At 40.2% G+C, this 26,419-nt stretch overlaps 1 protein-coding gene across 3 annotated transcripts in view; it reads left to right on the forward strand.

The window, feature by feature from the left end:
• lrrc4ca (leucine rich repeat containing 4C, genome duplicate a) overlaps positions 1 to 26,419 on the forward strand; it is a 194,545-nt gene that overhangs the window by 145,140 nt on the left and 22,986 nt on the right. The window lies entirely within an intron of this gene.

The raw sequence follows: 26,419 nt of genomic DNA on the forward strand, positions 1-26,419 counted from the left end.
AATCTCACATTGTCCTTAGGTATTCAGGATGGACAAGGAGGACAAATTTCGTACTCTAGGCTTTGACTCTTCTTCTCTTTTCATTCAAGAGCACACTAAGTGTGTGTATCCGAGCTCCTATCATGATGTGTCGACAGCTTTGTGTATTTTCCACGCTACCCACTCACTTTGTTAGTCTCTGACCTTAATGTGTCACTCATCCTGGCACCTGCATGTAGGCAAGGCTGCCCTATGATGATAGTTTTGATCTGACAAGGATAGACTTACACTTGATTTAATCCTGGTTGTCTCTGTGGAGTCTGTTGAGGTACCAGTCTGTTCCTCTGCTCAGGTCAGGGCCTTGTGACAGGGGCTGTCAGTCGGATGCTTTACTGTGAAGGAAGGAGAGAGACATGCTTTGGGCATTGAGACGTGAGCTGCGGGAAAGGGCCCTGGGAGAGCTCATGCATGCCTGGTTAATGGGTAATCTCCCACTATCACAACAAGAATTAATCTTGAACAGATGCCGCCCTCATATAATGAAACGCTCACTCTTGTTTCCAAACAGGCAGCTTGTCAGGAATGAGGATGAGGAAATTAAAAAGCTAAAAAAGAAAAAAAAAAAAAGAATGAAATAAAAGAAAGAAAAAGAGCTCCATTTCCATATCAATGGCAATTCAATTTAAAGTCTGAATGTCACAGCTTTTTGATCTTTCAATTTATGTTCAGCTTACTGATAGACTTAAAAAAGAGTCCTTAAACAAATGAAAACCAAAGAAAAACAAACAATTACTTTGATTTTAATTTATTTAGAAAAGAACTTCTGAAAGATCAAAACCTACAACAAATTTGAATCTGCATCCGTAGAGTGCTCTCAAATTAAAACAATGCTTAATAAATAGATTTAAATTGTTGAAAGGTAACAAATGATGCTTGATGGGAGGAGTAAAACGTGTGTGTGTGTGTGTGTGTGTGTGTGTGTGTGTGTGTGTGTGTGTGTGTGTGTATGTGTGTGTGTGTGTGTGTGTGTGTGTGTGTGTGTGTGTGTGTGTGTGTGTTTGCATTTGCACAGCCCAGTGGCTAGCCTCCTGCAGCCGTGCCAGACTCCTCAGCGTTTTGGCTGCAGCCCGTCTGTCGCTGAGGAGAGATAATGGGAACATTCAAGGCCTTGTCAAAATGTATTTCCTTTTAGTGAATAAATTAGCAAGATAAAACCATTAGCAGGAATAAATAAGAGCAAACCTACGTCAGTAGCCTGCATTATATTTCATATATGCAAAACAAAATTGATCTAAGTATTGTGGGTCATATCATAGTGCACTAGGGAAGGACATGCAATTATTTTGCATATAAAATGAATTGTACAGAGCTGGATACGCTATCCCTCAGAGTTTGACAGTTGTTTAAAATCCGTTTTTAGTATTTGCTACATTTGCTAAGTATAAATGCGTCAAAAAGGCAAGACTGTTTTAAAAAGGAGTCAGTGTTTTCCAAGAGTTATCCAGAAGGCAGAGTTCAACAAGCATGACAAAAACGTCACCCTTTGTGAAACGAAAAAACTGTGCTACCTTTTCTGACAATGCTGTCAACATAAAGATCTTAGTAAAGCATTTTTAACAAGCAGGAACGTGTAGCTTGAAACTTATCTCTGTATGATTTGAATTTAAGCCTCAGTAAGGCCATTGGATCATGAATTATATTTTCAAGTTGGGAAGTCAGCTAAGGATTATGTTACTGCTTCTGCATTAGCAACTTCTTTTTTTAGGCGAAGGTTCAATCTGGCAAGGGAGAGTAAACATTGGTGGCAGGAACAGTGAAACTTTGATGCAACTTCAGACATTTCAGACTCTTATTTGCAAGTACTGGTCAAAAGGCCTGTGTCCACCTATAACTGTTCTTGTTTGGAGGTGCTTACAACCCAATCTTAGTCTGCTTGTACTTTTTCCATGCAGTATACTGATGGTTGCTGATACTTTGGTCATTTTCCATAAAGGCTTTTCTACTTTTTTTTTTCTTTTGGTGATTAATCATGGTTGTTTTCACACTCTCTCATAATTCCAGTTTGTTTGCAGCACGATGCCATGCCTTGAAGCCAGCGTTGAGACATTATTCTTCAAAAAGTTCTTAGGCGAATATTCATGAGCAACCATAACCCCCTCTTTTACTCAGCTTTCTATAGAAGAAGTCCTTGATATTTCTTGTGAGTGATTGTAAGGTTTGATACTTACCTGCTCTGGAGTCTGTCGCATTGATACAGTGATTATGTATTATTACAAGGGAAAATTCCAGGCTCTATGTTGACTGCTAATTGGGCTCCAGTGTAACGACTGTGTCATATTAATGACCCAGATCCGGCTCAGTGTAATATTCATGAGCTGTGAGGATTGCCTCTCTCTGGGGCTGTGTGGTGCAGAGGTTTATGAGTGTGTACGTGTATGTGTGAGGCTGCGTGGGTGCTGGGAATAAAGGTTGATCATGGTGAATGGCCCTACTTCAGTGTATCCTTTTCTTCAAAAGCATGTTGTGTTTGTACTTATGCACTGGGTCCCCCCTTTGCAAATGCTGTTGGTATGAAAAGGATTGTGTTGATCTGAATCTGCATTCAAACTGTAAGTAAGTGCATGTTGATGCCTTTGTGTGACATTACATAGAGAAAGGGAGAAATAGACTTGAAACCAGGTGGTCTATGTTGAGTCACCTGTTTTAAAAGCAAATCCAGTATGAGCTGTTGTCATGGATGATAACAAAGCCCTTTGGGAGACATTTGTGATTTGTTTCAGACCAGAGTGGACAGGTTAAAAGGGTCCTCTGTGCCTGATGAAACAGGTGGGACCCCTACAGTCATTGGCAGACAACCCTTCCTCTTCCCCCACCCTCAAACTGGTATGCTCTGCATTTGCATAACACTAATCAGAGCATAAAAGAGAGCCAGGTTCTTTTCTATATTCATTAGATGTTTCTTTATTATATAAAGGCCCCATCATGTTCCGGCCATCATACTGCATATCTCTCCGCTCTAAGGCACAATTCTGCTGCACTATTTTTTAAGAGGGACCTGAATAGGAATAGGGAGTTTCGTAGTTAAAAGAGGTCGTTTGAATGTGAGGTGTTCCTTACAGCTAAGAAGGCTAAACCACGGCCGTAGAGAAGCAGAAGGGGAATAAAATCTTCCTATTGTCGAATGGACAAGCTCACAGTAGACACAGGTGATAAAACAGAGCAATGTCTTTTGAAGGACAAATGAGTGTCACACTGATTGTCTGATGTTTGCGTCAGGAACTACTTTCCCACCATCTCCTTATCAGTGTTACAAAACTCCCTGCTTTGCTCTGGCCTTCCTTCCCTATTCATCCTCTTCTTTTTTGTTACCCTTTAGTGTTAAGTTTTGAAAGATGAACCTTGATGGCAAATTGTGTTTCCTTGTACTGAGTAAAATGATGCATACAAAAGCAGAGGGTGTAGCACTGGCTTCTGTCTGCCAAAGACAAATGAGATTTTAATGAAGAATGAAAGTGGCTCTGTGGAGTCTCTGGCGAAACGTCAGATCAGGCACAGTAACTTTTTGTGCTATAATGAGGCATTCATTAAAGCTAGTTAAGAATGGCAGCTATCAATCTGTAAATGAGCTGTAGGAGTCAAATAAATCAGACTGCATATAGGAAGCATCCCCATAAATGTCTGACAAAAAATGTGTATAGACTTCAATGGATGGTGAGGAAATTGGGGAAGTGTAAAAAGGAGGGTAATTTCTCCTCAAAAAGCAAGAATCCTCCATCCCCTCATTTAACCTGACAATGGAGGATTTCATCATTGTGAAGGCAGAGAGATTCTCTGACTTAGGGGAGATCTAGTGTTCTCAGTGGTGAAATAGGGGAACAAATCTTCATAAGATGGTTCTGCCATTTTTGTACTCATTCTTTGCAACATCAAAGGATCTGCTGCATTGTGACTACAGCCTCTGCAAAGTGGACCCTAATCCAGATAAATGGATGGAGCAGTGATAAAACATGTGAACAAGGACTGCATTGTTTTCTGTGCTTTAGAGAGTTCTGCATGACTTTTGAGCTGAACTAAAATCTCCAACAAGTTCTCCAACAAGCTTTCAACTATTTGGCATACAGATCTTTTTAAAGTACTATATATATATATATATATATATATATATATATATATATATATATATATATATATATATATATATATATATATATGTGTGTGTGTGTGTGTGTGTGTGTGTGTGTGTGGGTGTGTGTGTGTGTGTGTGTGTGTGTGTGTGTGTGTGTGTGTGTGTGTATGTGTGTGTGTGTGTGTGTATTAATAGAAAGTAAAACTTGTTTTCCATTAGTACTTTGATTTGTTACTGCATTGCATTGCACATGGCAAAAAACCTTAGCATCTGATCTGCTTATTTTATAAATTATTATGTATACCATACACGTGTGCGTTAGCATAACATACAGTGCCAACAAGTTATCAAATTAACAACATATCCCCCAATTGCCCTATTTATAAAGTAAGCTATGGCAACTGTTGTTAAAATTAAACTTGACATCAGCGGAGGATATTTGACCACAGGTAGCGGTTACAGTTTGATGTTGGTAACCTAAAGATAAAGTAAAAATAGCATGGGGAATGAACTGTCTGATAGGAGTTTTTAGCTAATGTTCGCTAGCATGAACAGCCACAGCTGTGACTCCTAACAAGATCCCTAAGGGGTTTGTGCAGCAAGAGGCTGTGTTTGATACTAATTCCTTAAACCTTTTTTTTAGCTTAATTAAAAAATCAAAACAAAGATGTTTTTGTCCCTCTAACAACGGTAGAGCTAGGCTTTAATAAAAGTACTTAACATAAAAGCTAGCTGGTGTAATCACTGGCTCCTTGCCAGTAAACCACCCAACAGCCAGTCACTGGCAGGGATGTGACCCAGGTCAACTTGAAACAAGCTTTGCAGAAGACTTGTGTATTGTTTGATGCTGACTTCAGTGCTAAATCCTGTCAAAGTACCTAGAATATGATAAAAACTGAGTAAATTAAAGCATCTGGACTCAGCTTAGGTAATCATGAAAGTGAAATGCAACCCAATTCACCTTTATAGGCACTGAGATAGGACTTGCTGTGGCCGACAGTTTAGTTTAAGTCGCCTCTCACCTTGGCAGAGAGACTTCAGCATGCTCCAAACCGGTGTGTGCTGACTGTGGTGCTCTGGCTTTTGGTGGATTTCAGACCTGCTTATGATGTCAGACAGGAAGTTAATGTCCTCTTGCCAGATGCCCGCTAACCTGCTGTCATGTGTGACATTGCTGTCCCAGTTTCCTTGACTTTGTTTCTGGCTGTCCTGAGGTGTCTGGCAGAGTGATGCTCCTGCTTCTGGACTTGTGCAGCTCTTTGAATGACAGTTTTCATTTCTGTAATGCTAGATGAAACTTGCAGACTCCACCACATCTCAGATATGACACACAGTTCCTGTCTTTGAATAACCTCAAGCTGTGGGAAGAAAGAAAATAAAGGGGGGACAAATAAAGAAAGCTTGAGGGAGTGTGTTAAAATGGAGGATTACACTTTGACATAGCGTGGGGGGAGCCCTCCCTCTTTTCAGTGCAGCTGAGGTCCAATGTAATTTGCCATGTTTTAAGCTCAATGCCCAAGGGCTGTTACAGGATTTAAAAACCTGAAGAAAGTGGTAGACCACATATACTTATAAATATGAAAGTAAACACAGGGAGAGAGAGTGAGGGAATGAGAATAAAAATGATCCTGTGTAGCATTAACAGCTGAGCCACAATAACACAGACACATTTATTATCCCAATTAGAGAAGGGAAAATAAGACTGTTTGTGGGAAATCTTCAAACCTCAGAGTAGTGAGCAAACAGATTCAATTATTAATTAAAGCTATAATTTATATTTAATGTTCGCTTTGAAAAAAGCAACAAGTGGAAGCAGTTTATTTATCAGCGTTATAGTAAAGGGACAGTGCAAATGACTCCAGCACTTAATACAGCCTAATACATATAAAATAGTACAGCCTAATTCTACAAACCAACAGGGTACATGGCAGTTTGTATTAACAATAAAGTGTATAATACCACAGAGCCCTGAGGGATTATTTTTATAGTGTATGTACAAGTTCTCATTATATGGACACTGGACAATTATGTAGTGATAACTAAATAAATATCGACTTGTGTGCACAGGCCAGCTGTCTTGAGCAAAGAAGTTGACATCTACGGTTGACGTAGTGGCTTGTGTAATTATTTCGTGCCCACAAGAGAACGTCTGTGTTTACGTAAGATGGCTTATTTGCACAGGTATTCTTTTTTTTATTATTTTTTTTTTTTTTTTTATCTTCTATGGACAAGAAAGTAACCTTTTCAGTTATGCTTTACGTTTATCCCTTTCTGTCATTTTTTTTTTCTTTTTTTTTTTTTCTTTGATGTAAAAACTTAAAAGTTCAGTCTTACTTTTCCTTTGGCTCTACTTTCACTACAGGTACCTTTAGAGGGGCCATTTTCTCCAGTTGTTAAGCTGTTGAATAGATGTTGTAAAACGATAGGATATATAGAGGAAATACAAAAACGGATCCACAACAGGGAGCTCCTGTGTTATATAAAACATAAAATTACGCATTGATGGGGCAACCATTTTTATTGGAAGTCAATGGTAAAAGAAAGTATGTTATATATCATTTTATAAGTTGCTCTAGTTCCTTTATTGTCCCATCATTCTCTCTTTAGCTTTTTAAATTCTCATATCCTGTCCACTGTGCTTGAGCTCGAAGTAATCTCCCTCTCTGCTCTACATTACCATGCTTCAGACTTTCTCTTTTGCTAATCTCAGCATCTTTAATGCAAATTATTGGTTAAGAGACCGGTTTATCCACTTCCTTCACATTTACTGGCTTGTGTGCTGCCGAATCTAGTAACTAATGTGTGTGTGTGTGTGTGTGTGTGTGTGTGTGTGTGTGTGTGTGTGTGTGTGTGTGTGTGTGTGTGTGTGTGTGTGTGTGTGTGTGTGTGTGCGCGCCTTCAATCACTCAGCCAATACAGGAGAGCAACAATACTCCGGCTGATTTCAGCTCCACTGCTCCTTTCGTATTGGGAAAAACTAAAGACGGCTGGCTGCTGGGGCATCGCACAAACAAGGCAGGCTTGGGGTGGCGCACAGCTCCAGCAGAAAGCAAGCACATCAGCGCTATTGTTAGCACATAGCAGGAGATTAGCGCTGATAGCTGCATGTGAGCTAGCAGACTTGGCTGGTGTTCTGAGTCGGATGCTCACCCTGCCTGCCCCTGCTGCCTCTGCTACCATGTCGCAATTAGCTGGAATTGCTGGTGATACGGTTGCTCGTCTTGGTGGCAATGCAAGCAGTTCATCTGCAATCACGCTGAATACTGTGACCACCAAAGGTACACTATGTGTCACTCATTTTGTTGATTCTTAATGCCAAAAGATTAACAATAGGTGTCGCTGTGAAGCAGTAAGTCATCAGTATTGAAGGATATAGTACACACCCTAAATATCAGGTCTGAATGCATGAGCACTGTAACCATAGACAAGAACACTGCTGAAAATGACATTGATCTGCTGCTTTTATTTTTAGTCTGTACCTGTTCCACCACACGAATGATGAGCCCACAGACACCAACACACACACACACAGTAAATCAGCCCCTCTGACTGATTACAGTACATGATTAATTAGCAGACAGATTGCTAAACGGTAGTGAACACGTCTTGATGTGCAGAGGTAAAGAGTACACTCTCCATGGAATACAATAATGTCCTATATGTATGCCCTCCTCTCCCCCTCACATCCTTCGCTCCCATCTATTTCTTCCTGTGTCTATATTAAGCCCTTCTGGGTTAATCATTCCTAGAGGACGACAGCACAGAGGTGTTGCAGAAAAAAAAAAAAAAAAAAAAAGGGGGACACACAGCTGTGTGGTTCATGTGCACCCACTTCCAGTGATTACAGACACTTTAAAGGATAACCACAGATCTCACAAGCAGCGCTGTCTTCAGCACGATACACTTCAAAAGAGGTGAAGATTTTAGCACTCTGTCTTGGCCTCCTCTCATTTTCACAGAACCAATTCACTTGACCTTATTCCTCATTTATCCTTATATTTGCCTGTCCTTTCCCCTCCGGCGCCACAAGAGGGTTTTCTAATCTCCATCTTCTTATATGCTGTTCCTTCACCTCTGCATACATCAGTGCATTCTTTTTTACTTGGCTGTGTCATAGGCCCTGTGGGAGGCAACTGCGCTAATTTATTTGTTTGCATATGGGAGAGATGTCCAGCTCTGATGGATGGCTTTGGCTCTCGCAGTCCCTCAGTAGCTCCAGGTTTACAATAGAATTTGCTCACAGACTCTCAAAGGACCACATCCTCAAATAGAGAGAGATAAATAAAACACCCCCACTCTCATGCAGCACATGAAACACACCAACATGCAATTCCACGTTACCTTAACCACAAATAGAGAGGCACAGACACACAGGAGCCTGATTACACTTGTCTACAGACTTATAACCACACATGTGCAAGCAGTATACATTATTCACCATTGCCTAGGCATGACATTTCAGTGCATGAATGGCTATGCTAATAGAAAAAAAAATGGACTGGCATGGTTGTGTTTATGTGCAATGCACACTGAAGCCAAATACAAAATCAGCAGTCACAAGTGATTGTTTAGTCTGCTCCATGTCCAAATTAGTCTGGTTACTCTCTTAATCAATGTGGCTGCAAACTGTGATGTGATGTGACTGCTAACATGAAGTCTCTGTCTCTATTCATCTCACACATGCCAACACACACAAACACACAGACACGCACTGTCGGGGTCTCGAGCTGAAGTTAAATGTCTGCCAGCTGAGCGTGTCCCTCAGTCAGGCTTTTGTTCGTCTCCAGCTGAAGCTCTGTAATTTGTCCGCCAGTAATTTGTCAGGAATTAAGGTAAATGGTTGCCAAGTCCTGCACCAAAACACACACTTTGAATATTTTAGCCATGTAACATTTCCAAGCTCTTTTGTTCTGAAAGCAGGTCAAAAAAAAGCTAAAAATTTGTGTCTTTGAACTGGAGGCAAAAGAGAGCCTATCTGCGCAGAGATCATATGTAAACCAGGCACATAGTTATAATACTGTGTGTGTGGGAGGGGGTTGTGTGGTTGTGTGTGTGGTATCTGTTTGGTCTCTTCACACAGGCAGTGTGTAAGAATTCATTACTGGCTGAAGTCACACTCACTAACAACGCTTTGTTGCAGATGTAGTTCTGAAAGCTGCGTACAGCTTGTAGCACTGAGTGCTCCGGCTTCTTCAGTAATGGGATCTGTGTTTGAGTTCAAACTGAACCAGCACCCTGTCTCATGAGCAAATCTGAAACAAAGCTGTGTACTCTGTTGTTTTGATCTGTGCTTTTTGATGCCAAATTAAATGCACAAGTCCCTGGGACATTTCTGCATCTGTAAAACCACAGAGGCCAAGACGCTTGTGACTCGGCAGGGTGAGTGGCAGGCATGTGGCAGGGGAAATGTACTTCCTCGGTTCATTTCATCTCTCCACTCTTCCCCCTCTCTCTCTCCCTCTTTTGCTCAGTGTCTGTCAATGACTCTCTGTCTGAATCATTCTGGAAATAGAGCTACAAACCTGAGCGCTGTTTCTTGGTCAGGGAGCACCAGTAGTATTGTGGGAGAGCATCCGAGCACTTGTTCTATTATTAAATCCTGGTTATGTAAACCGCCAGGAGACGACACCGACGGATAATGATTCACCATAATTCAATTGTATAACGGTCCTATTTGGATGAGGAAATCAGATGAGGTGCATGTGAGAGAATGTGCTGCATTGGTTGATTCATTTCCTGCTCATTGAAAGGTTTCTGTAGTGAGTGTGAGTTTCAGTGGATGCACGATTTCTGAGAGTCTACAGAGGATTACAGGTGGTATTGTTGAATCTACACCTCATCTCTTCAACATCTCTTTAGAGCATTTAAACAAAATATGATATTGAAAATGGCATTAAGCCTGGTACTGTACACTCTAACTGCTTCATTCTAAAGTCTTTTTAGTCATGCATATGAAGTCATTTTTTAGAATTCTTGATGTTTCTTTGTTTTCTGATAAACTAACAAAATAAAGGAGAGCGGATTTTCAAGAGTGCACACCACGTCTAAAAGGAGCTTATATGTGCTATAGCGAATGCAGACCAACATTAGTCAAGAATTAACCATTAAAACAAGTATTAATCCCTCTGCTTTGTTTTTAGAGCTCTCACATTGGCTAACTAATTCAAAGACTGAAGTGAGGATACCGGATCATGTTTCTTGGAAGTGGGTCCCTTTCTTTCTTTATTGTTATGCAACATTTCATGGTAAAATATAAAATACACTTAATCAATGAGCAGGAAGATTAAACTAAGTCTCTCCAAATACCTTCTTAATATTTTTCACCATCAGTAATATGATCAATAATGTAAAGTCTAGACTTCCAGACCAACCTCCAAACCGTATCAGAGTTACTGTTTTTTTATATTACAAAAGAAAGAAAGAAAAAAAAAAAAGGACGTGATGTACAGACTGTTCAGGCTTAGGTAAAGGTCCTGTTAAGTTTTAGGGACAGATGTGTTAAGATGTTGGCTAATTTGAGGTCAAATGCTGACAAGGATACTTTTTTTAAGTACATTAAATTATCATAAAGATTACAATCACTGCGGTGGGGACCCAACTCAAAACTGTAGGGAGCAGTAGTTGTCATAGTCTGGCTGCCATCCACCATAAAACTGAGAGTAGACATGGTTAATGCGATAACATTTACTAGCCTTTACAGCTAGCTAGCCTTTACCATGGTGTGAAACTGCTACGTTGGGTTGGGGGGGATATTTAAGATGAAATGTTTGAGGAAAACATGTATTTCAGAATCACACTTTGAAGAAAACGGAGAACTATCAATGGATTAGGAGTGTCTGTCAAAGAGCTTGTGATGCAGGTGTAACATAGAGAAAGGAATGATGACACGTTACGTCAGTTGTATCATGGAGATTTGCTTCGTCTTTGTTTTACCTTTTTTTTTTTTTTCTTAATCTGAACAGACAGCATATTCCCTTTTTCAGAATTATTGTGCTATAAAAACATTATTTTTTTTAAAGTTATATTTTCCTGTTTTTTATGCTCTTAATTGGAGAGGGTTATGGTTAGTGGACAGAGTGGGAAACAGGGTGAGAGTTGGGAATAACATGGGAAACAGGCCACAAGCAGGACTCAAACCTGGGCCACCCGCTCGAGTGCAAACCTCATGAGATGTGACCTAGACTGCTATCTGCATCCCTATGAAAATATTACCATGTTTTTTAAATAATGAGATGATAATATGAAGATCAGACCACCCTATTGTGGGATTATCATAAAATCAACAAAATCACTCAGATCTAATATACTAGCTCTCAAAACACAATATTCTTATTGTCTAGGCTATGTTCTAATGTTTAATATATTCTATATTTCATATTTAATAAAATGTAATTTTCCAGACTGGAGTTTTATATCAGTCTGTTTATGTTATAAATCTTGATTCCCTTGGCCTCATAGGTAATTGAAAACTGACATCAATAAACATAAAACTTCAATATCTGGGTATGAAAGCGGCATGTAAACAAGGATATACCAGCATGCTTATCTGCTGACCTGTAGGAGGAGAGACGACCTACTTTATCCTCTTATCTCTCAATTTCTTTTTCAAAATGTCGCTCTTATTTTACTTGATGTCCTTGATAGTGCTCTTTACTGATGAAACCAAATAAACTCATTCAGTGTCAAGATAATTTATTAAGATAAGTTTAGACATGAACCTTGTGTACAATAAAGAAATATCATTCAGATGGATATAAGAGCAATACAACAGGTCAGACAATGACACAAGGGACCTTTCTTTGTTCCTGCTTTGAAAATAACCCGGTAAAAGAAAGGACAACAAGCTCATAACCTCAGTTTTTGACTTTAACTTGTTTAGAAACAAAGTGTTTGATGTATTTCTCTAGCCGTTTCCTCTGTTCTCTATTTACACCTTACTCTAGCAGGAGATATGACTGGATTTAAACCAAAGGCTGCTGTTGGCATCCCGTCCAGATCTTTCACATATTTCTACTTCCAGGTCAGGATTTACACTCTGCACTTAAAACAGAAAGATAAAACACTGGCAAACGACAGTAACTTTTAACGCAGGTCATGTCGTGCCACGCCATCTGACCTGGCAGCCCTCCCAAAAAAGAAAAAAAGGGGAATCACAGCTGCTATCTCATGCTTTCTCTCCCCTCTCTCTGCCTTCCACCCACTCACAGACACGCATTACCCCATCTAACCAACCCACATGGGGGGCAGCACAGTCTTAGTTATCATGTTTAATTTGTTTTCTACTGAGTCTCTGGTGTTCTCAGCTGAATTATCAAAGCGGTTTGATCACTATTTGTAACTTGCAGTATGTGTGCCAACCTAGGGAGGAGAGGAGCACAAAGAAGAATAAGAAAAGACACAAAAAGGAATTTTAATGGGGTGATAAGCTTTTTATTACATCATTTTTTCATCTGATGCTGGTCTGATCATTCTGTGGGAGACAGATTTTGTGAAAGTCACGTCTCCAAGCAGATCAAAACAGTGGCCCAAAGCCAGCATATGTGCAGCGTGCGAGCACACGGTGAACCTGAGTGAAGCAAGCACTGACCCATAGCAGCCATTCTGCTTCGATAATTAAAGTTCACTGCTTTTCCATTGCACTTTTTTTTTAATTTATAGAGTAATTTAATTTAGCATGGCAGGGACAAAAAAATAAAGTGCACTTTAGACTCTAATTGATGCTGGTTTCTCTCTAGTCCTGCATCCTCAGCATTCTCCCTCTCTTACCAATGAAGTTAACTATGTGGGGGATGGAGTGCAGAGGAGGATAGAGGGAAGAGAGTCAGAGAGAGGGGCAAAGGAAGGGACAGGAAAAAGAGAAGGAGAAAATAAGGAGGTTATTGCATGGTGTACGAGAGGAGGGGGTGCAAATTTGATTCCTTCTACATCCATTGTTAGCTTGTGGCATTGAGAGGCGGCGAGTCCATTTTCTCGTTACTGTTGTGAGGGAGATTAGCAGAGGCCGGGCTTGTTTCTATTTCAGAAATAATGAAGAGAGCGTCCTGACGCACACACACATGAAAAAACCCTACTCTACTATGCAGCTGTTTCTCTATCAGCCCCCCTCTCCTCCACCCACTCTCTTTTCTCCCTCCAAACAAATTTAAAGTATGTGATGGTTCATCAGTTGTCGTCCTCTTTTATGGAAGCTTTTAAAAGGAGACAGTAGAGAGGCTTTGTGATGTAGAAGAGCAGTCAGAATAAAAAAAAAAGTCATGTGGAAATGACAAACTCCAGGGGTACCACACGCTTGCCAGGTGAGGATTCTAGCAGAAGAGCTTTACTGCGGAGGAGCACTTTACTACACTGTGGCAACAATGTCATCTTAATTATGTGCTTGCTCGAAACCTGCACCGACACAAGTGCTGGATCCCTCCCTGGATGCAAGAAAGAGGGAAAGGATTACCTCACAATGGCCTCAGAAAGGCTGAACTCCCTTGCATATTTGCTGCAGCACTCTTATTTTTAGCATCTTGACTTTTTGCAGCCATGGGGACCCTCCCAAATGGTTTGAATGTAAGGATGCATTTGACACCTTTGTTCATTAAGAGAAATAGGGAGCAGGAAGGCAGCCTTTCATGGGCTCCCACGACAACACAAGAGTGCCTGGGACGGGCCATGGAGAGGCAGCCTTACAAAGCCTAAGAAGCCCCACTTCTTTGCCTCCCAATAATTCACTCCAGTCCTGGTGGAGTAAAGGTGTCAGCCAAGACACTCACATCACCGGTTCATCTGCACACAGAAGTAGAAGGATGAAAGGGAAACACCAGAGGGGATGGGGGAGGACAAGTGGCTCTTTTAATGACTCTGGAGTGTGATGGGAATGCTGTTAATGAGGAGGGCTGGGATAAGAAGCTATGCATCCCACGTAGAGAGACACACAAGCCTAGGAGGAGCGCGCAGAGCAACGCAGCTCAACCTACTTGGTGCAGTCGCAGCCGAGCAAAAGCCGAGCAGAGCTCTACAGACCACACGAGTGTGGGAAGAATCGAGTTTGACTGTGAGGCAGGCAGAGATGGCAGCTCCTCTTTTTAACTTCTCCTCTTCCCCCTTCTCCCAGAGAGACAGTGGCAGCTCTCCAGTGAAGATCAGAAAGGTGGGAGATGGAAAGTGAGCGGGAAAAGGAGAGGGGAGGGAGACGAGAGAGACAGTAGCCCCCAGGAGGCTACATCTCCAGTCAGTAATTCCAGTGGGACTCTCCCCCTACCCACTCTTCAGTTTCCATCTCCAGATGAAAAATAAATAACCTCTTCAGACGGCCTCCCTCTCCTTTGAGAAAGAAAGGGATCTTTCCCAAGAGCAGTGTTCACTTTCCATGTGGTAATACCCCTTTCTCCCATCTTTAACTCAATATTATTCAACAAAGTACATATTCACTCTATCCATACAGAGATGAACACAGCATGCTAATGCTGCTAATGCTGCAAATTAAAATGATGATGAGTTCATTTATTTATTTTTCACACGCACTGGCATGTAAACCCAAAGTGCAAGCGATGTAGCAAACATGGCTTTGGCATGATGTATTACTGTTTGTCAGAAACAAAATGAGTTGAATAATTTGAGAATCACACACCAGCCTTTTGATTACTTGCAACGATGCTTCTTCGTCTCTATTCCTTCATGTAAACATATTCAGATAAAGTATGACTGTGACGAAAGTAGACTGAATCTCTCTACCTCCACCCTTACAGTGATGTCTAGTTCAGCCCTGTGTTATCACCCTGTTTTGAAGTACAATCCTGCCTTTGTACTCAGAAGAAACACACGCTTATCTCTCTCCCAAAGAAGTATTCACTTCCTATGCAAGCATGACTAGCAGAGCATAGCAGCTGGCGCTGTCAGGCACTGAAGCTAAAGGATGGTCTGCTGCAAGATTTTTCTAGAAAGCAGTCAGGCTGATGGCCTCATCAGGAGAAAGACTCACAGCTGATTATACATGATGAGCGCTCGCTGTTATCTGATGCTTTTCTCTGGGCTTTCATGCAAGAATACAATCAGAGGAAAGGATTTTTTTTTCTGTATCATATGTCTGAATGTCCACTGTGTTTATGCCAAAACAAATACATCATGTTTCATTACAAATAATACCCTCATTCTGCAGACAATGGCTCATGTCACGCCTTGCTTACTCTCATGTTAACACTGTAACTTGCAGGAATGTCTAAAACATTTTCCTTTCTACGCCTTTGTAGTTTTTGCTCAAGAATCTTACCTTTTTTTACTTGGCACTGGGAGAGCACATTTATATTCTGATACAGATGCTCACTCTCTCTTTTCCCCCTTCTTCCTCTATCTCCTCCTGCTTGTGTTTTGCATGATAATGCTCTGTATTTTAATCTGGACTTTATATTACCTCTTCTCTCTGGTAGCATGTCAGCATTTCCTTTTTTTAACTCTGCTATCAACTTCAACTCCTGATACCTGTAATGAACGCTCTGCTTAAGGCTGATACCATGCTTTAAATCCGCTTAGGATCCCTTGCGTTTAGCCCAACAGGGAACATGGTAGCTCCACTCCTGTGTGCTTACTCTCTTGCAAAGTCCATTGCTGTGTAGTCTCTTGTCTTTGATGTGATTTTGTATTTTACAATGAAGTGTATGAAGATTGGTTTTGGAAATACAGTCCCTGTTTATGACTGTCCATGCGTGCATCAAGGGACTGCTATGCTGACTTGTGTTGGGTTCTTTTTATGATGGCGGAAAAAGAAGAAAGGTCAGATTGTTCAAAGCAGAGTCAGAGTAAAGAGCAGAAAGCAAAGCAAGCATGCAAAGTCTAAAGGAGATGGTGTAGACGCCACTGAATACACCCATTAAATAAACACTTTATTCTGGAGGCATCCAGTAGAGATGTAATGTTAATATGTTTTCCTTGGGGTTGCGTGTCAGGAAAGATCTCTAGATCAGCAAAACTAACTAAGTTGATCTATTTAGAATCATGAAGGCATTTATCAAATGATATTAAAGCACGCCTAATAAATTGTGCTTCTTTTCATTTCTAAGTACACACATGTGCAAGGGGCCCTGGCAGGAAAGCCCGTAGGGTCACCAAAGTCAGACTGGGTTATCATCCAAGGAGCATAACTGTGCTATCAAAATGTTCTTGAGGTTGACCTAAATGAGGTTATTAGTCTTTATTTATTTCATTTCTGCCACCAGGAGAGAGTGGAAAGTAAAACTTTAAGTTAGAGGACAGGTTATGAAAGACATAAAGCTGGGAACATGATTCATCCCCCAGGGACTACAGTTTAGGATAGTTATGAGTCAGTAGTCATATGTTTAAATCCTCTGGCCTCATGTTAAAAATGAAATTTTAAAGCATATGATAAGGATAGATGCAGTATGAAGGAGGTTCATCCTCTGGAGATCATATATGTGTCTGTGGAGACTTTTGGATAATATTTCTCACTCTTTGTCTTTGTCGTTAATGGAGGGAGAAAGTCACCACTCAAATACAACAGATACTTCTGCAGTCCGGCTCTGCTCTGATGCGTGTTGACTGCATTTATTTACTCACACAGGCAGCGTGTTCAGTCCGGCAAGACGCATAACAAACAGACAGCTGGAGTCGCGAGACCAAAGTTCCTGCACTGCCCGCTCCATTGATAAGTCGCATGTTGGGCTGTAAAACCTCAAACCTGTTGATTCCTGGTCCAGCTCTGTTCATTATGTCCATTTGTCATCGTAGCCAACCTAAATATAAACTGATTTTGACACGGTTGGTTTTATTTTGCAAGTCAGTGGGTGTTTTTTGGTAGTTTCTGGTCACAACTTCCTGTTCCGCTCGAGATTCCCCATGATGAATTTATGCTTTACAAGGATGACTGTGTATTACCTGCAACCTGACGGACCAGCCTCACAGCCAAACCACAACAGAGTGGGTCCAGTGTAATTTCACACATTGACTCGAATGAAAACCTATCCGATTCGGTGCCGTGACAGAGCAGAGACAGACTGGTGTATTTCAGCCATCAGGGTCACCAAGATGTGTTCATCCCCTCAAGACTATGAATAACACAAGGTAAAGTGTCCCGAGCTAGCTTAGTTTCCTAAGCTAAGTTTTACCTAACATTTGTGCCACACAAAGGCAATGCTGGGTCACCAAATTGACAGAAATTATTACTTGAACCAGTAATATCCACAGTAGGGTTGAAAAGATGTGTTCCTGGAATAGAAGTCCTCAGTAAGAATGGTGCAAAATGTCAAACTGAAGTGACAATGCTGGTGTTGACACAATGCACTATTAAATCTTGTATGCAGTTCAGCCTGCATGCTCTCAGTGATTTAATTCTTAATGATCCAGATTTCCAGAGTTGGTTTTATAGCATAATTAAAAAGGGGCATAAATCATAGAGCAGTCTAACTTCACTTTGCCGAAAAAGTTTGATCCTAGATCGAATGTTACACCAGTTCAAGCCTAATATCTCTATCCTAGTGTAAGAGTGAGAAGAGTTGCATCTGCGTAAAGAACCACAGAGTGAATCATAGATCCCCACTATAAATTACCTTGCTCCTTTGATGGTGCAGCACGCCAGCCACTTCAGTAGTGACTCATAGATGGACACACCTAGTGAATCACAATGACACCCATCATGAAATTAATGATAATCCAAAAAACTATTCTTCACTTCTCCTGTCCTGTCTCCATATTCCCCCTCCATGTGTCTCTCACCTTCTTTGCTCTCATATCACACTCATTTGCTGTTATATTTCATTGTATCACTTCTCCTTTCCTTTTAATTCATATTCTCCTTGTCTCCCACTTGCAGACTTCATTTTTATCCTTACCTCAACCGGATTTTTTTTTTTTAACTTTTCATCTTACCCCACTCTATTTTTCATATCCTTTTTTCTTTCTCTTTTTACTTTTCTTTTCAGATATAAATCCATGGCCACAATGCCTAAAAAAATCACCTCTTAGACTTTCATCATGGTTGGTTGTACAATCCGTGGTTGTCTTCACATGGGTTTCTATATGCTTTTTGCTCAGCATGGTGTGCTTCTTTTATCACCCCATGGTAGCTTGACATTCATTCTCTTGCGGTTTTCGTCAGAGGCTTTTTTGCAGTCCTCCATAACAGAGTCATTTATTTCAAGGTAGAGATTCAATATTGGTAATTTACTCCTCTCTCCCTCTTTGGGATAACCATGCACCCTGTGTCTTTCATCTTCCATGCTTCTCCTCAAACTACCTTTACCCTGACATCCCCTCTGTCTTTTGAGTTTTGACACTGTGACTGTATGGCCTCTGTCTCTCTAATCTTGCTTTGTGTTACATAAAGTCCTTACCCATGTTAGGATGTTTGTGTAGGTCTTTTATCCATCCTGACAGGGTCATAATGAAAACAGATGACAATGATCCAGTCACAGAGTTGTTCATTTTTTATGGGATCATCCAAACTATCCCACCCATCAGGAACAACTGGCAGCTGGTGTGTGTGTACTGGAGAGCCCACAGAGTTTAAGATCACCATGAATCCATTTCAAAGACAGTTGAAAAAGATGAAACATTTTCTTGTCAAAAACAATTAATCATAGATAAGACACTGGCCTGAGTGAACCCAAGAGCTAAAAGAAAAATAGCGTGCAGAGAACCACTTCATATCAGTCATTTTACATCTGCTCCTTCTCTTCTTGTCTTTTTCACTTGATTTTCTCCTACAGCTCAATCTTCCAGCCTTTTCTCCTCTGTACAGGCCGTACAGTATCTCGTCCCTCCCCTCCTGTTTGAACTCTCTTTGGACTCTAAATGCTAATTCAGTCAGGCACTTAATCAGACATATTAATTCCATATCTCCCCTGATTGCACTAAATCCACTCTGCAGTGAGTTTCTCTATGGCTTCCCTTTGGTGCAGCACAAATTTAAACTGTCGTGCTAACTGGAGCTTTTAAAAGCATTTCTAAAATACAAAAAAAAAAATAAAAAAAAATAGTGTGCTGACATCCGGGGCATTGCTATAATTATAAAACCTCCATTACAAAAAAGTTGGGACTCTTTGTAAAATGTTGATTCAGAACAAATTTGATTGATCTGCAAACCATCTAAAGCTTACATGAAATCGGAAGTACTGGAGAGATGAATTACGCTTTCAAACAGGACATTTTGGGCTATGGAAACTATTTGCTGACTTTAAATCCCAGTAACACCTGAAGGAACACTTCTTCTCATTTTCTAATCTGTATAATTTGAAATTAATTAGTAACATGAGTAACTTCAAAAAGGGCATTTCATTTCTAATAAGTAAAGGTAGAAAAAGGACTTTCTCCTTGCAAGAGACTGCGAGAGGTAATGCCCAGAGAGACAGGTAACGCTATGAGCGACTTCACTGTGTTATTTATGTTTTCTCTCCCCATTTTTTGTCTCCGTCTGATTGTCTCCTACTCCCGCGGCTCGACCTGTCGATCAACCGCACTTTATAACAGACAGCTGTGACGTAGGCTCCACAGTGGGAGGGTAGTGGTATGCAAATCCAGCTGCATTCAGCTCTGGGCGCAAGAAAGGTGCGCCCCGGCATGGTCTTATCTCTTGTATTGAAGAGGAGCCACTGTGCATGTACAATTTATAACGAGGGTCTACGGCCGAGGATTTCAACTTTACTCATCATGAAATATATATAATATTCATCAAACAAATTTAAACATATAAATATATACATAGTTCAGTTACATTTTTATTATTTATTTTCTTTTTCAATGTCTCATTCTTCAAGGTAATGTTGACGGTAATGACAGTTGGGCAGCGCCCTAGTGCCCTCTATTGGCCAGCTGCCACTGGTTGGATCAGTAAAGCCTGGTCCTGTTTGTGTTTCCACAGCCAACTGTGCCCCCTCGTGGTAAGCAGCGTGTAAGCAGGATGCCAATAGCCACGTGAGTCACATAATAGCATGAGGCTATAGACACAGTTCATCCTGCTAAGAAATCCAACAAGGAAGAAAAATAAAACACAGTTAACAAAGAGCAATGATAGAAGACATCCAGCAGTTGGTCTACTTTGTGAATTTTGTGTAGCTCTTTGTTACAAAGCGCAGTCAAGCTTTGTTTCAGAGAAGGCTGTATGTCCCCAGGAGAAATACAGTCTGCAGTGTCGCAGCTCCACCTTCTGGGATTGGATCGGTTTAGTTTGGCTGCCCAACGGAGGGGTCCCCAGTTTGTCTTGGTTATTTGGGGATCTTTCCTGGGATTAGTCAATGGAAACACCACAAAATGCGTGCCGTACCGAGACCAACCCAACTGCGTGTGTGTGTGTGTGTGTGTGTGTGTGTGTGTGTGTGTGTGTGTGTGTGTGTGTGTGTGTGTGTGTGTGGGAGAAACATTTTACCTCCTAGAAAATACCTTTCACAGGTAAGACCTCGTATATTTCCAGAAGAAATTAGCAAACCATTACCAGCAAGTGATCCAACAGTACGACTCTATATCAGGAAAGTCTGAATGAAAAACTAACCTGTCTGCAGTAAAGACTAATACAACAAAGGATCAGATGACAATATCAAGTAACAAGCAGAATTGGGGTGAAAGTTTACTAAGTCCAGACAAAACAAAACAAAACTCCAGAAACTAGTCTCATCTATCCCTTAATGTTTACAGGGTGTTTTTAGAAGATTTGATAAAACACAATCTGAAACATGGGTGTGTTTGAACTTCCCCAAAACATTTTATTAAACAAAATTTGAGATAAGTATGTGTTTTACATGCTAGGGACAGTGAAAAATAAGGGCTGGTATAAAAAAATATGCTTTAAGCATTTTGAAACACCATGTTAGATGTTTGTTTAAATGTATATTTTGCATTTCTGTTGGTGTCTTTGTGTTTTATATGACATTTCTACAAATTTTAACTAATTAAACAATCAATACCATTGAACTGTCAAATTTTGTAACCACAAAAAATCACGATAAGTATTAAATAATTCACCTTTCTAGAAGTTATCCAAGTGTGCTGATGAAATAACTTGTGAAAATTTCATGAATTGTTTTTTAAGTATTTCATTTCTAAACTTGATAATATGGGTTTTGTTGTGGTGAGTGAGTCAGTAGACATCAATGTTTCCTCTATTTCGGGTCAGTTGGTTTAAAATCATCATTCATAATCACTTTTTTGCACGAGATCAGATTTTCACATCCTACAGAGAACACAATTGAATTATAGTTGTAGTAGAGCACAGCTCAGCAGGAGGCAGCTTGTGTTGAGTCATTTTGTTGTTATCAGTAAGATCAATGCCCATTCTGCTTTTGCTGGTCTTAAATGTCATATTTCTGTATTTTTGTGGAGCAGTATAATGAGCCATTGTTGTAAAATCAAACCAGTTTGTCTAAATGACATGTGAAAACATATGTCTGTGTTTGGTTATCAGTCGCAGAGTCTGTTCATGGTGATGGTGAAAAATTCTTGTGCAGACACCAAGTACAAACACAGAGACACGTTATTACTAACACAGAGAGATAAACAGAATATGCCTGACAAACCCTGTAAGCTCTCATGTTGTCTGCTGGGAAATGATGTACATATAGCAGAAACATGTATTAATTAAAATTGTATTAAAACACTGATTTAGCCACATTCTAATTTAATTAAGTCACACATCATGTAATTGAGGGAATTACAATATTGCATTCTTTGTTCCAGATAATTGTATTCTATCTAAATGCCTCTTTGAAAGTCCATTAATTTGTTTTATCTCACCCTCATCTTCTTCCTTTTTCTTACAATAGAAGACACTGCTTTGAATCTCTGTGTGCTTCATATCATAAAAAAACAGACCCTGGAGATTTAATGGATCTGTTTAAACTTCTTGATACGATCTCTGTGTCTACAAGAAAAGTCATGCGCTCATTTTAACACAAGAATCATGTATATTTGAATATATCTCATGCTTTAATGTTTGACCCACTTGCATCAATCTATCCTGGTTTTCGTTTTTCCTTCCTGCCTGGTTTCATTGGCCTATGGACCCTTCTTCCAGACACAGATGGATTTACCATTAGATAATGACAAATGGCAGGCGCAGCTGAGCTGATTTCAGCACTTACTGCTCCTTTGGGAGCCCATACTCACCTCACCGCAAACCACACTGACCACCCCCCAACCAAGGTCTTAATTGAACGAGTAGCTGTGCAGCCAATTGATTCAGCCTGATGTGCATTTCTGGTCATTTCCAGTGGGTGATGTATAGTGACCTGAGGGTCAAAATGTGCTGCTATCAGGAGCAGAAGGCACTGGCATTAGTCTTGATTTGTTAGACTACTGCTCCATTGGACTCAGATTTTTATCTCTGAGATAAAAAGAGAACAAATGGTAGACTGCTGATGTCTGCAACTACAACTCTGATAACTGATTTTATAGATGTGACAAGATGTACACGGCTGCCCATGAAAAAACAGGGTAATATTAATTCTGTTTTGGACAAAGTAGTTGCTGCCATGTCAGAGCTTTCATTTTGTATTCAAACTATTTTAACTTCACTATTTGTTGCATTTTGTTGATGTAATGCAAAGTGTCGAGTGTACTCCAATGTGCTGCATGTCCCCAGTTGGTGCTAGTGCCACTGACACTCATTGGTGCCACAGTCAGTCTTCCAATGCAGTCAAATGACTAAACGCTGCGTATGTACACAGAATCACACTTTGTCTCATCTTTTTCCATATTGTATAAAGAACCGACTGTAAATGAAGCAGCAGCTGTGTCTAACAGACCCCGACTGCCTGCATGTTTTAATATGGCTCCACTTCTTTCTTTTTAATTAGGAAAAACATACATCTTTTAGACACACTGCTCAACACTGGCTCCAGACGTGCTTTGAAAAATGAAATAATGCAGTGTTTTGTCAAAGAAGGAGGAAAGCCAGAGGGTGTTTTTTTGCCGGTGTATGTGTGTGTATGGGAGTGTGAGGAGCAATATTGATGCTGTTGATAATAACAACAATGATAATGATTAGAGCAGCAAAGCCCATATCCATCATCACTATCTGTGGGCATAATTTGTCATTCTTTGTGAAGTTTCGGCCAGAGAGAATTGGACAGTTTTTCTTTAACTCGCTGTGTAGTGTTTAATTTTGTTGGACAATTTGTAGCAGCTTTGTCAATTACATTTCTAGGTCATCTTGCAAATACATCTTTGGTACAGAATTTAATTAATATTTTCTTATTTGTAACTGACATAGCACATTTATACTTCCATGCATAGTTGTAGAAGCAAGATTTTATGCTGAAGGGTAAAGATTGGTGACTGAAGTTGACATGAGCCTTTTTGTTTTTTTATATATTGTGCTCATTGTAAACACACTTACAAAAATTTACAAGCTTTAATTAAATGTGAGAGATCCAGCTGCCAGCCTCCACTCTCAGCAGACTCTCTCGGAAGCTCCACTTCTCCACCATCAGAAGGAAGTGACATCAAGGTGTGAAGTAAAAATAAAACAAAAAACACATTTTATTGAGTCAAAGATAAGTTTACACTTCAATAAATACGAAAATGGTCAATGGATCTGGATGTGTCTGGACATAATTATTCAGAAATTAGTGAAAGCTGCATGTCACCTGATGTCAGTCTATTGTTTTGTTACATGGTATTGGTTGAAGCCATAGCCATTAACATTTACCCATTAGTATTTTGACATTTGGAGTTTTAGTATTGTTCACAAAAAGTAATTGTGATATGTTTCTGCGATGAAAGTTGAAATTCAGTCTTAAAACCCAAGTTACAACAACGTATGCTAACCACTTGCATATCAGTGCATTTTCTTTAATACATTAGCATAAAGCAAGCGCTATTTTTTTCAATATGGTTTTTGGTACATTAGGGGGTGTATAACATCTTGAATGTATTGGAAACAAATCTAGTGTGAGAGAATAATGATCATTCTTAGTGTGCTCAGTTCTCAGGTAAAACTTCAAGCAGAAAATCCTGAATCAGAGTTTTCTTGAGAAACTGTTATCCATCTGTTAAGGTCAGGCTGCTCTGGTGTAATGTAAATAATCAAGTGTAAAGACTACTGATGTCAATGGATCGAACCATTTCTAATCACTTCTTAACAGGAACCAGTTATCATACTCATCCCTACATTCAGCGGGGTAAAAGTTGTTGATGACATGAATTTTTTGGAATTTTCTGTTTTCACTGAATACTATCGAGGAATCAGGTTAACAGGGGTAACCAAAACCCAAGAAAAAAAAAAAAAAAAAACGGAAGTGTCTACCCGACGTTACTTGTTACTTAAGGGTTGTGAACGCGCACATAGCTACAGGACAACGCAACAACTCCTCTGCTCTGCAAACAAGCAGGACACTCATGGATCCCTCAGGGGCATGTGCCCACATACACACGTATGGGAACATATGAACTCAGCTAAATGATGTATGGCGAAATGTACTTCTTAAGAGACCTCTGGAAACATTGCTGTTGAGCCTTTTAGCGGGTATCATATATCAATTCAGGGGACTCAGACCCCGCTAGACCCCACGTATTTCGCACAGTGATGACGATCTAAAATTGGGTTTTTCTTAGACTGGATTCTCCAAGGCCACAGTGTGTACCTTGTTTACTGTGAATTTGTAATCTATCTGCGTTTGAAAAGCTGTTCATTTTTATATTGATGTTTGAAGTTCATGTAGTCATAATAAATTAACAAATAGGCATTGACCTAAATTCATCTAATTCTTGCCCATTTCAACTGAAATTTGCGAGACTGTATTAGGACAGAATGTTTGAAATCCATATGTTTTGTAGTTAAAACCAGCGTGGATTATTCATTTATTAGAAGTATTTGTTGTATTAAAACAGGGGAGGCTCCAATGATTTAATGTTCTCTGAAAGGAGGCTCACTGCTCACTGTCTTACACTTTGAAAACCCTGTACTAGATTAAATCTTGTGGAGGAATGCCATCTCACACTGTATGACCAAAGCTCATGGATGATGTGCTCCCATGGTCAGATTCTCAGGCTGTCGCTCTGACCCAAGTCAACAGAGGCACCTTAAGGAAATCCCAAAGATGAAATTCAAGTCAGGGGATGCAGCTTCAACAATAAATATTGAGTACTATTGTACTCAGTTGAGTATTTTATATGAGGCATCAACAAGAAAAGGGCTGACTGCAGAAGCTTTCTTAGTATTTATGACCGAGCTGTGATATTTAATTGCATGATATTACACGTTTTAATAGTATTATAGTTGACAAGTGTATATCTTTGTGCATTTTCATTAACAGCATCTCTTAGGGGGCACCCATGATTTTCATCTATTATTTTGTGCAGGTGCAATCAGGAAAGGAGGCCTTTAAATTGGAGACTCACCCTTGGTTCACCTTATGATAGTTCATAGTCTATGTTGAACAAGCAGAATTTCTGATAAGGCAGAGATTCACTGGTTGAGTGAATATGAGCTCATCAATGCATGTTCAAGTTGAAATTCTGCCCAACTTATAATCGGTTGTGTGACTCATGAATTGGGTCAAAATTACCTCCTACTTGCTCAGTGCATGACTGACTTTAGTGCGCTTAGGCTCAGCAACAGCTACTCTCCCTACATATAAAAAAGAGGACCACTGCATTTGAAAAGATTCAAGGTCTTTCCCTTCACTTCAGTCATAGTTACATGCAGCCTTGATGATCAAAGCTTCTATCTCTGATTCTAAGTGCAACATACCTAATGCCTGGAACACACCAAATGTGAGTTCAGTCCAGCTCTGCTCCATCAATTCACACCAGCTGTGTGTTCAGTCCGTCGAGTTGCTTGATAGCCAGACAGCCGGAGCTATGGGACAAAGGAGTTCCCATGTTTCCCACTCCACTGATAAGTGACTTTTCATTCATGTTGGGCTGCAAAACCTCAAACCTGTCAACTATTGGTCTGGCTCCACTCATGTTGGTTTGTGGTTGTAGTCAAGCTAAATACAAACTGGTTTTGACATGGTGAAATTCATTTTGAAAGTCACTGGACGTTTTTAGTTAGTTTTTGTGCACGACTCCCTGTCCTGCTTGATGTTACCTATGGTGAATTGACACGTCACAGCTCTGGCACTCGACCAAAACAGGATGCTTGCGTATTGCCTGCTACCTGCCAGAGCAGAGCAGCCTGACTTCAACAAAGTGGATCCAGTGTAAGTTGACACGGTGACTTGAATGGAAACCTATCTGATCCAGTGCTGTGACGGAGCAGAAACAGACTGGAAACACATCTGGTGTATTTCAGCTGTCAGGGTTCACTGTTCTAGAGTCTTCTGTTATCCAAAGCACAGACGGTTATTTCTATATGTTTACACTCGTTAGTTACTGGTTCAAATG

The sequence above is a fragment of the Halichoeres trimaculatus genome, unplaced genomic scaffold, assembly GCF_033239565.1.
Source record: "Halichoeres trimaculatus isolate MK-OKI-2021-1 unplaced genomic scaffold, fHalTri1.1 fHalTri1_scaffold_10, whole genome shotgun sequence".
NCBI classification, from domain to species: Eukaryota; Metazoa; Chordata; class Actinopteri; order Labriformes; family Labridae; genus Halichoeres; species Halichoeres trimaculatus.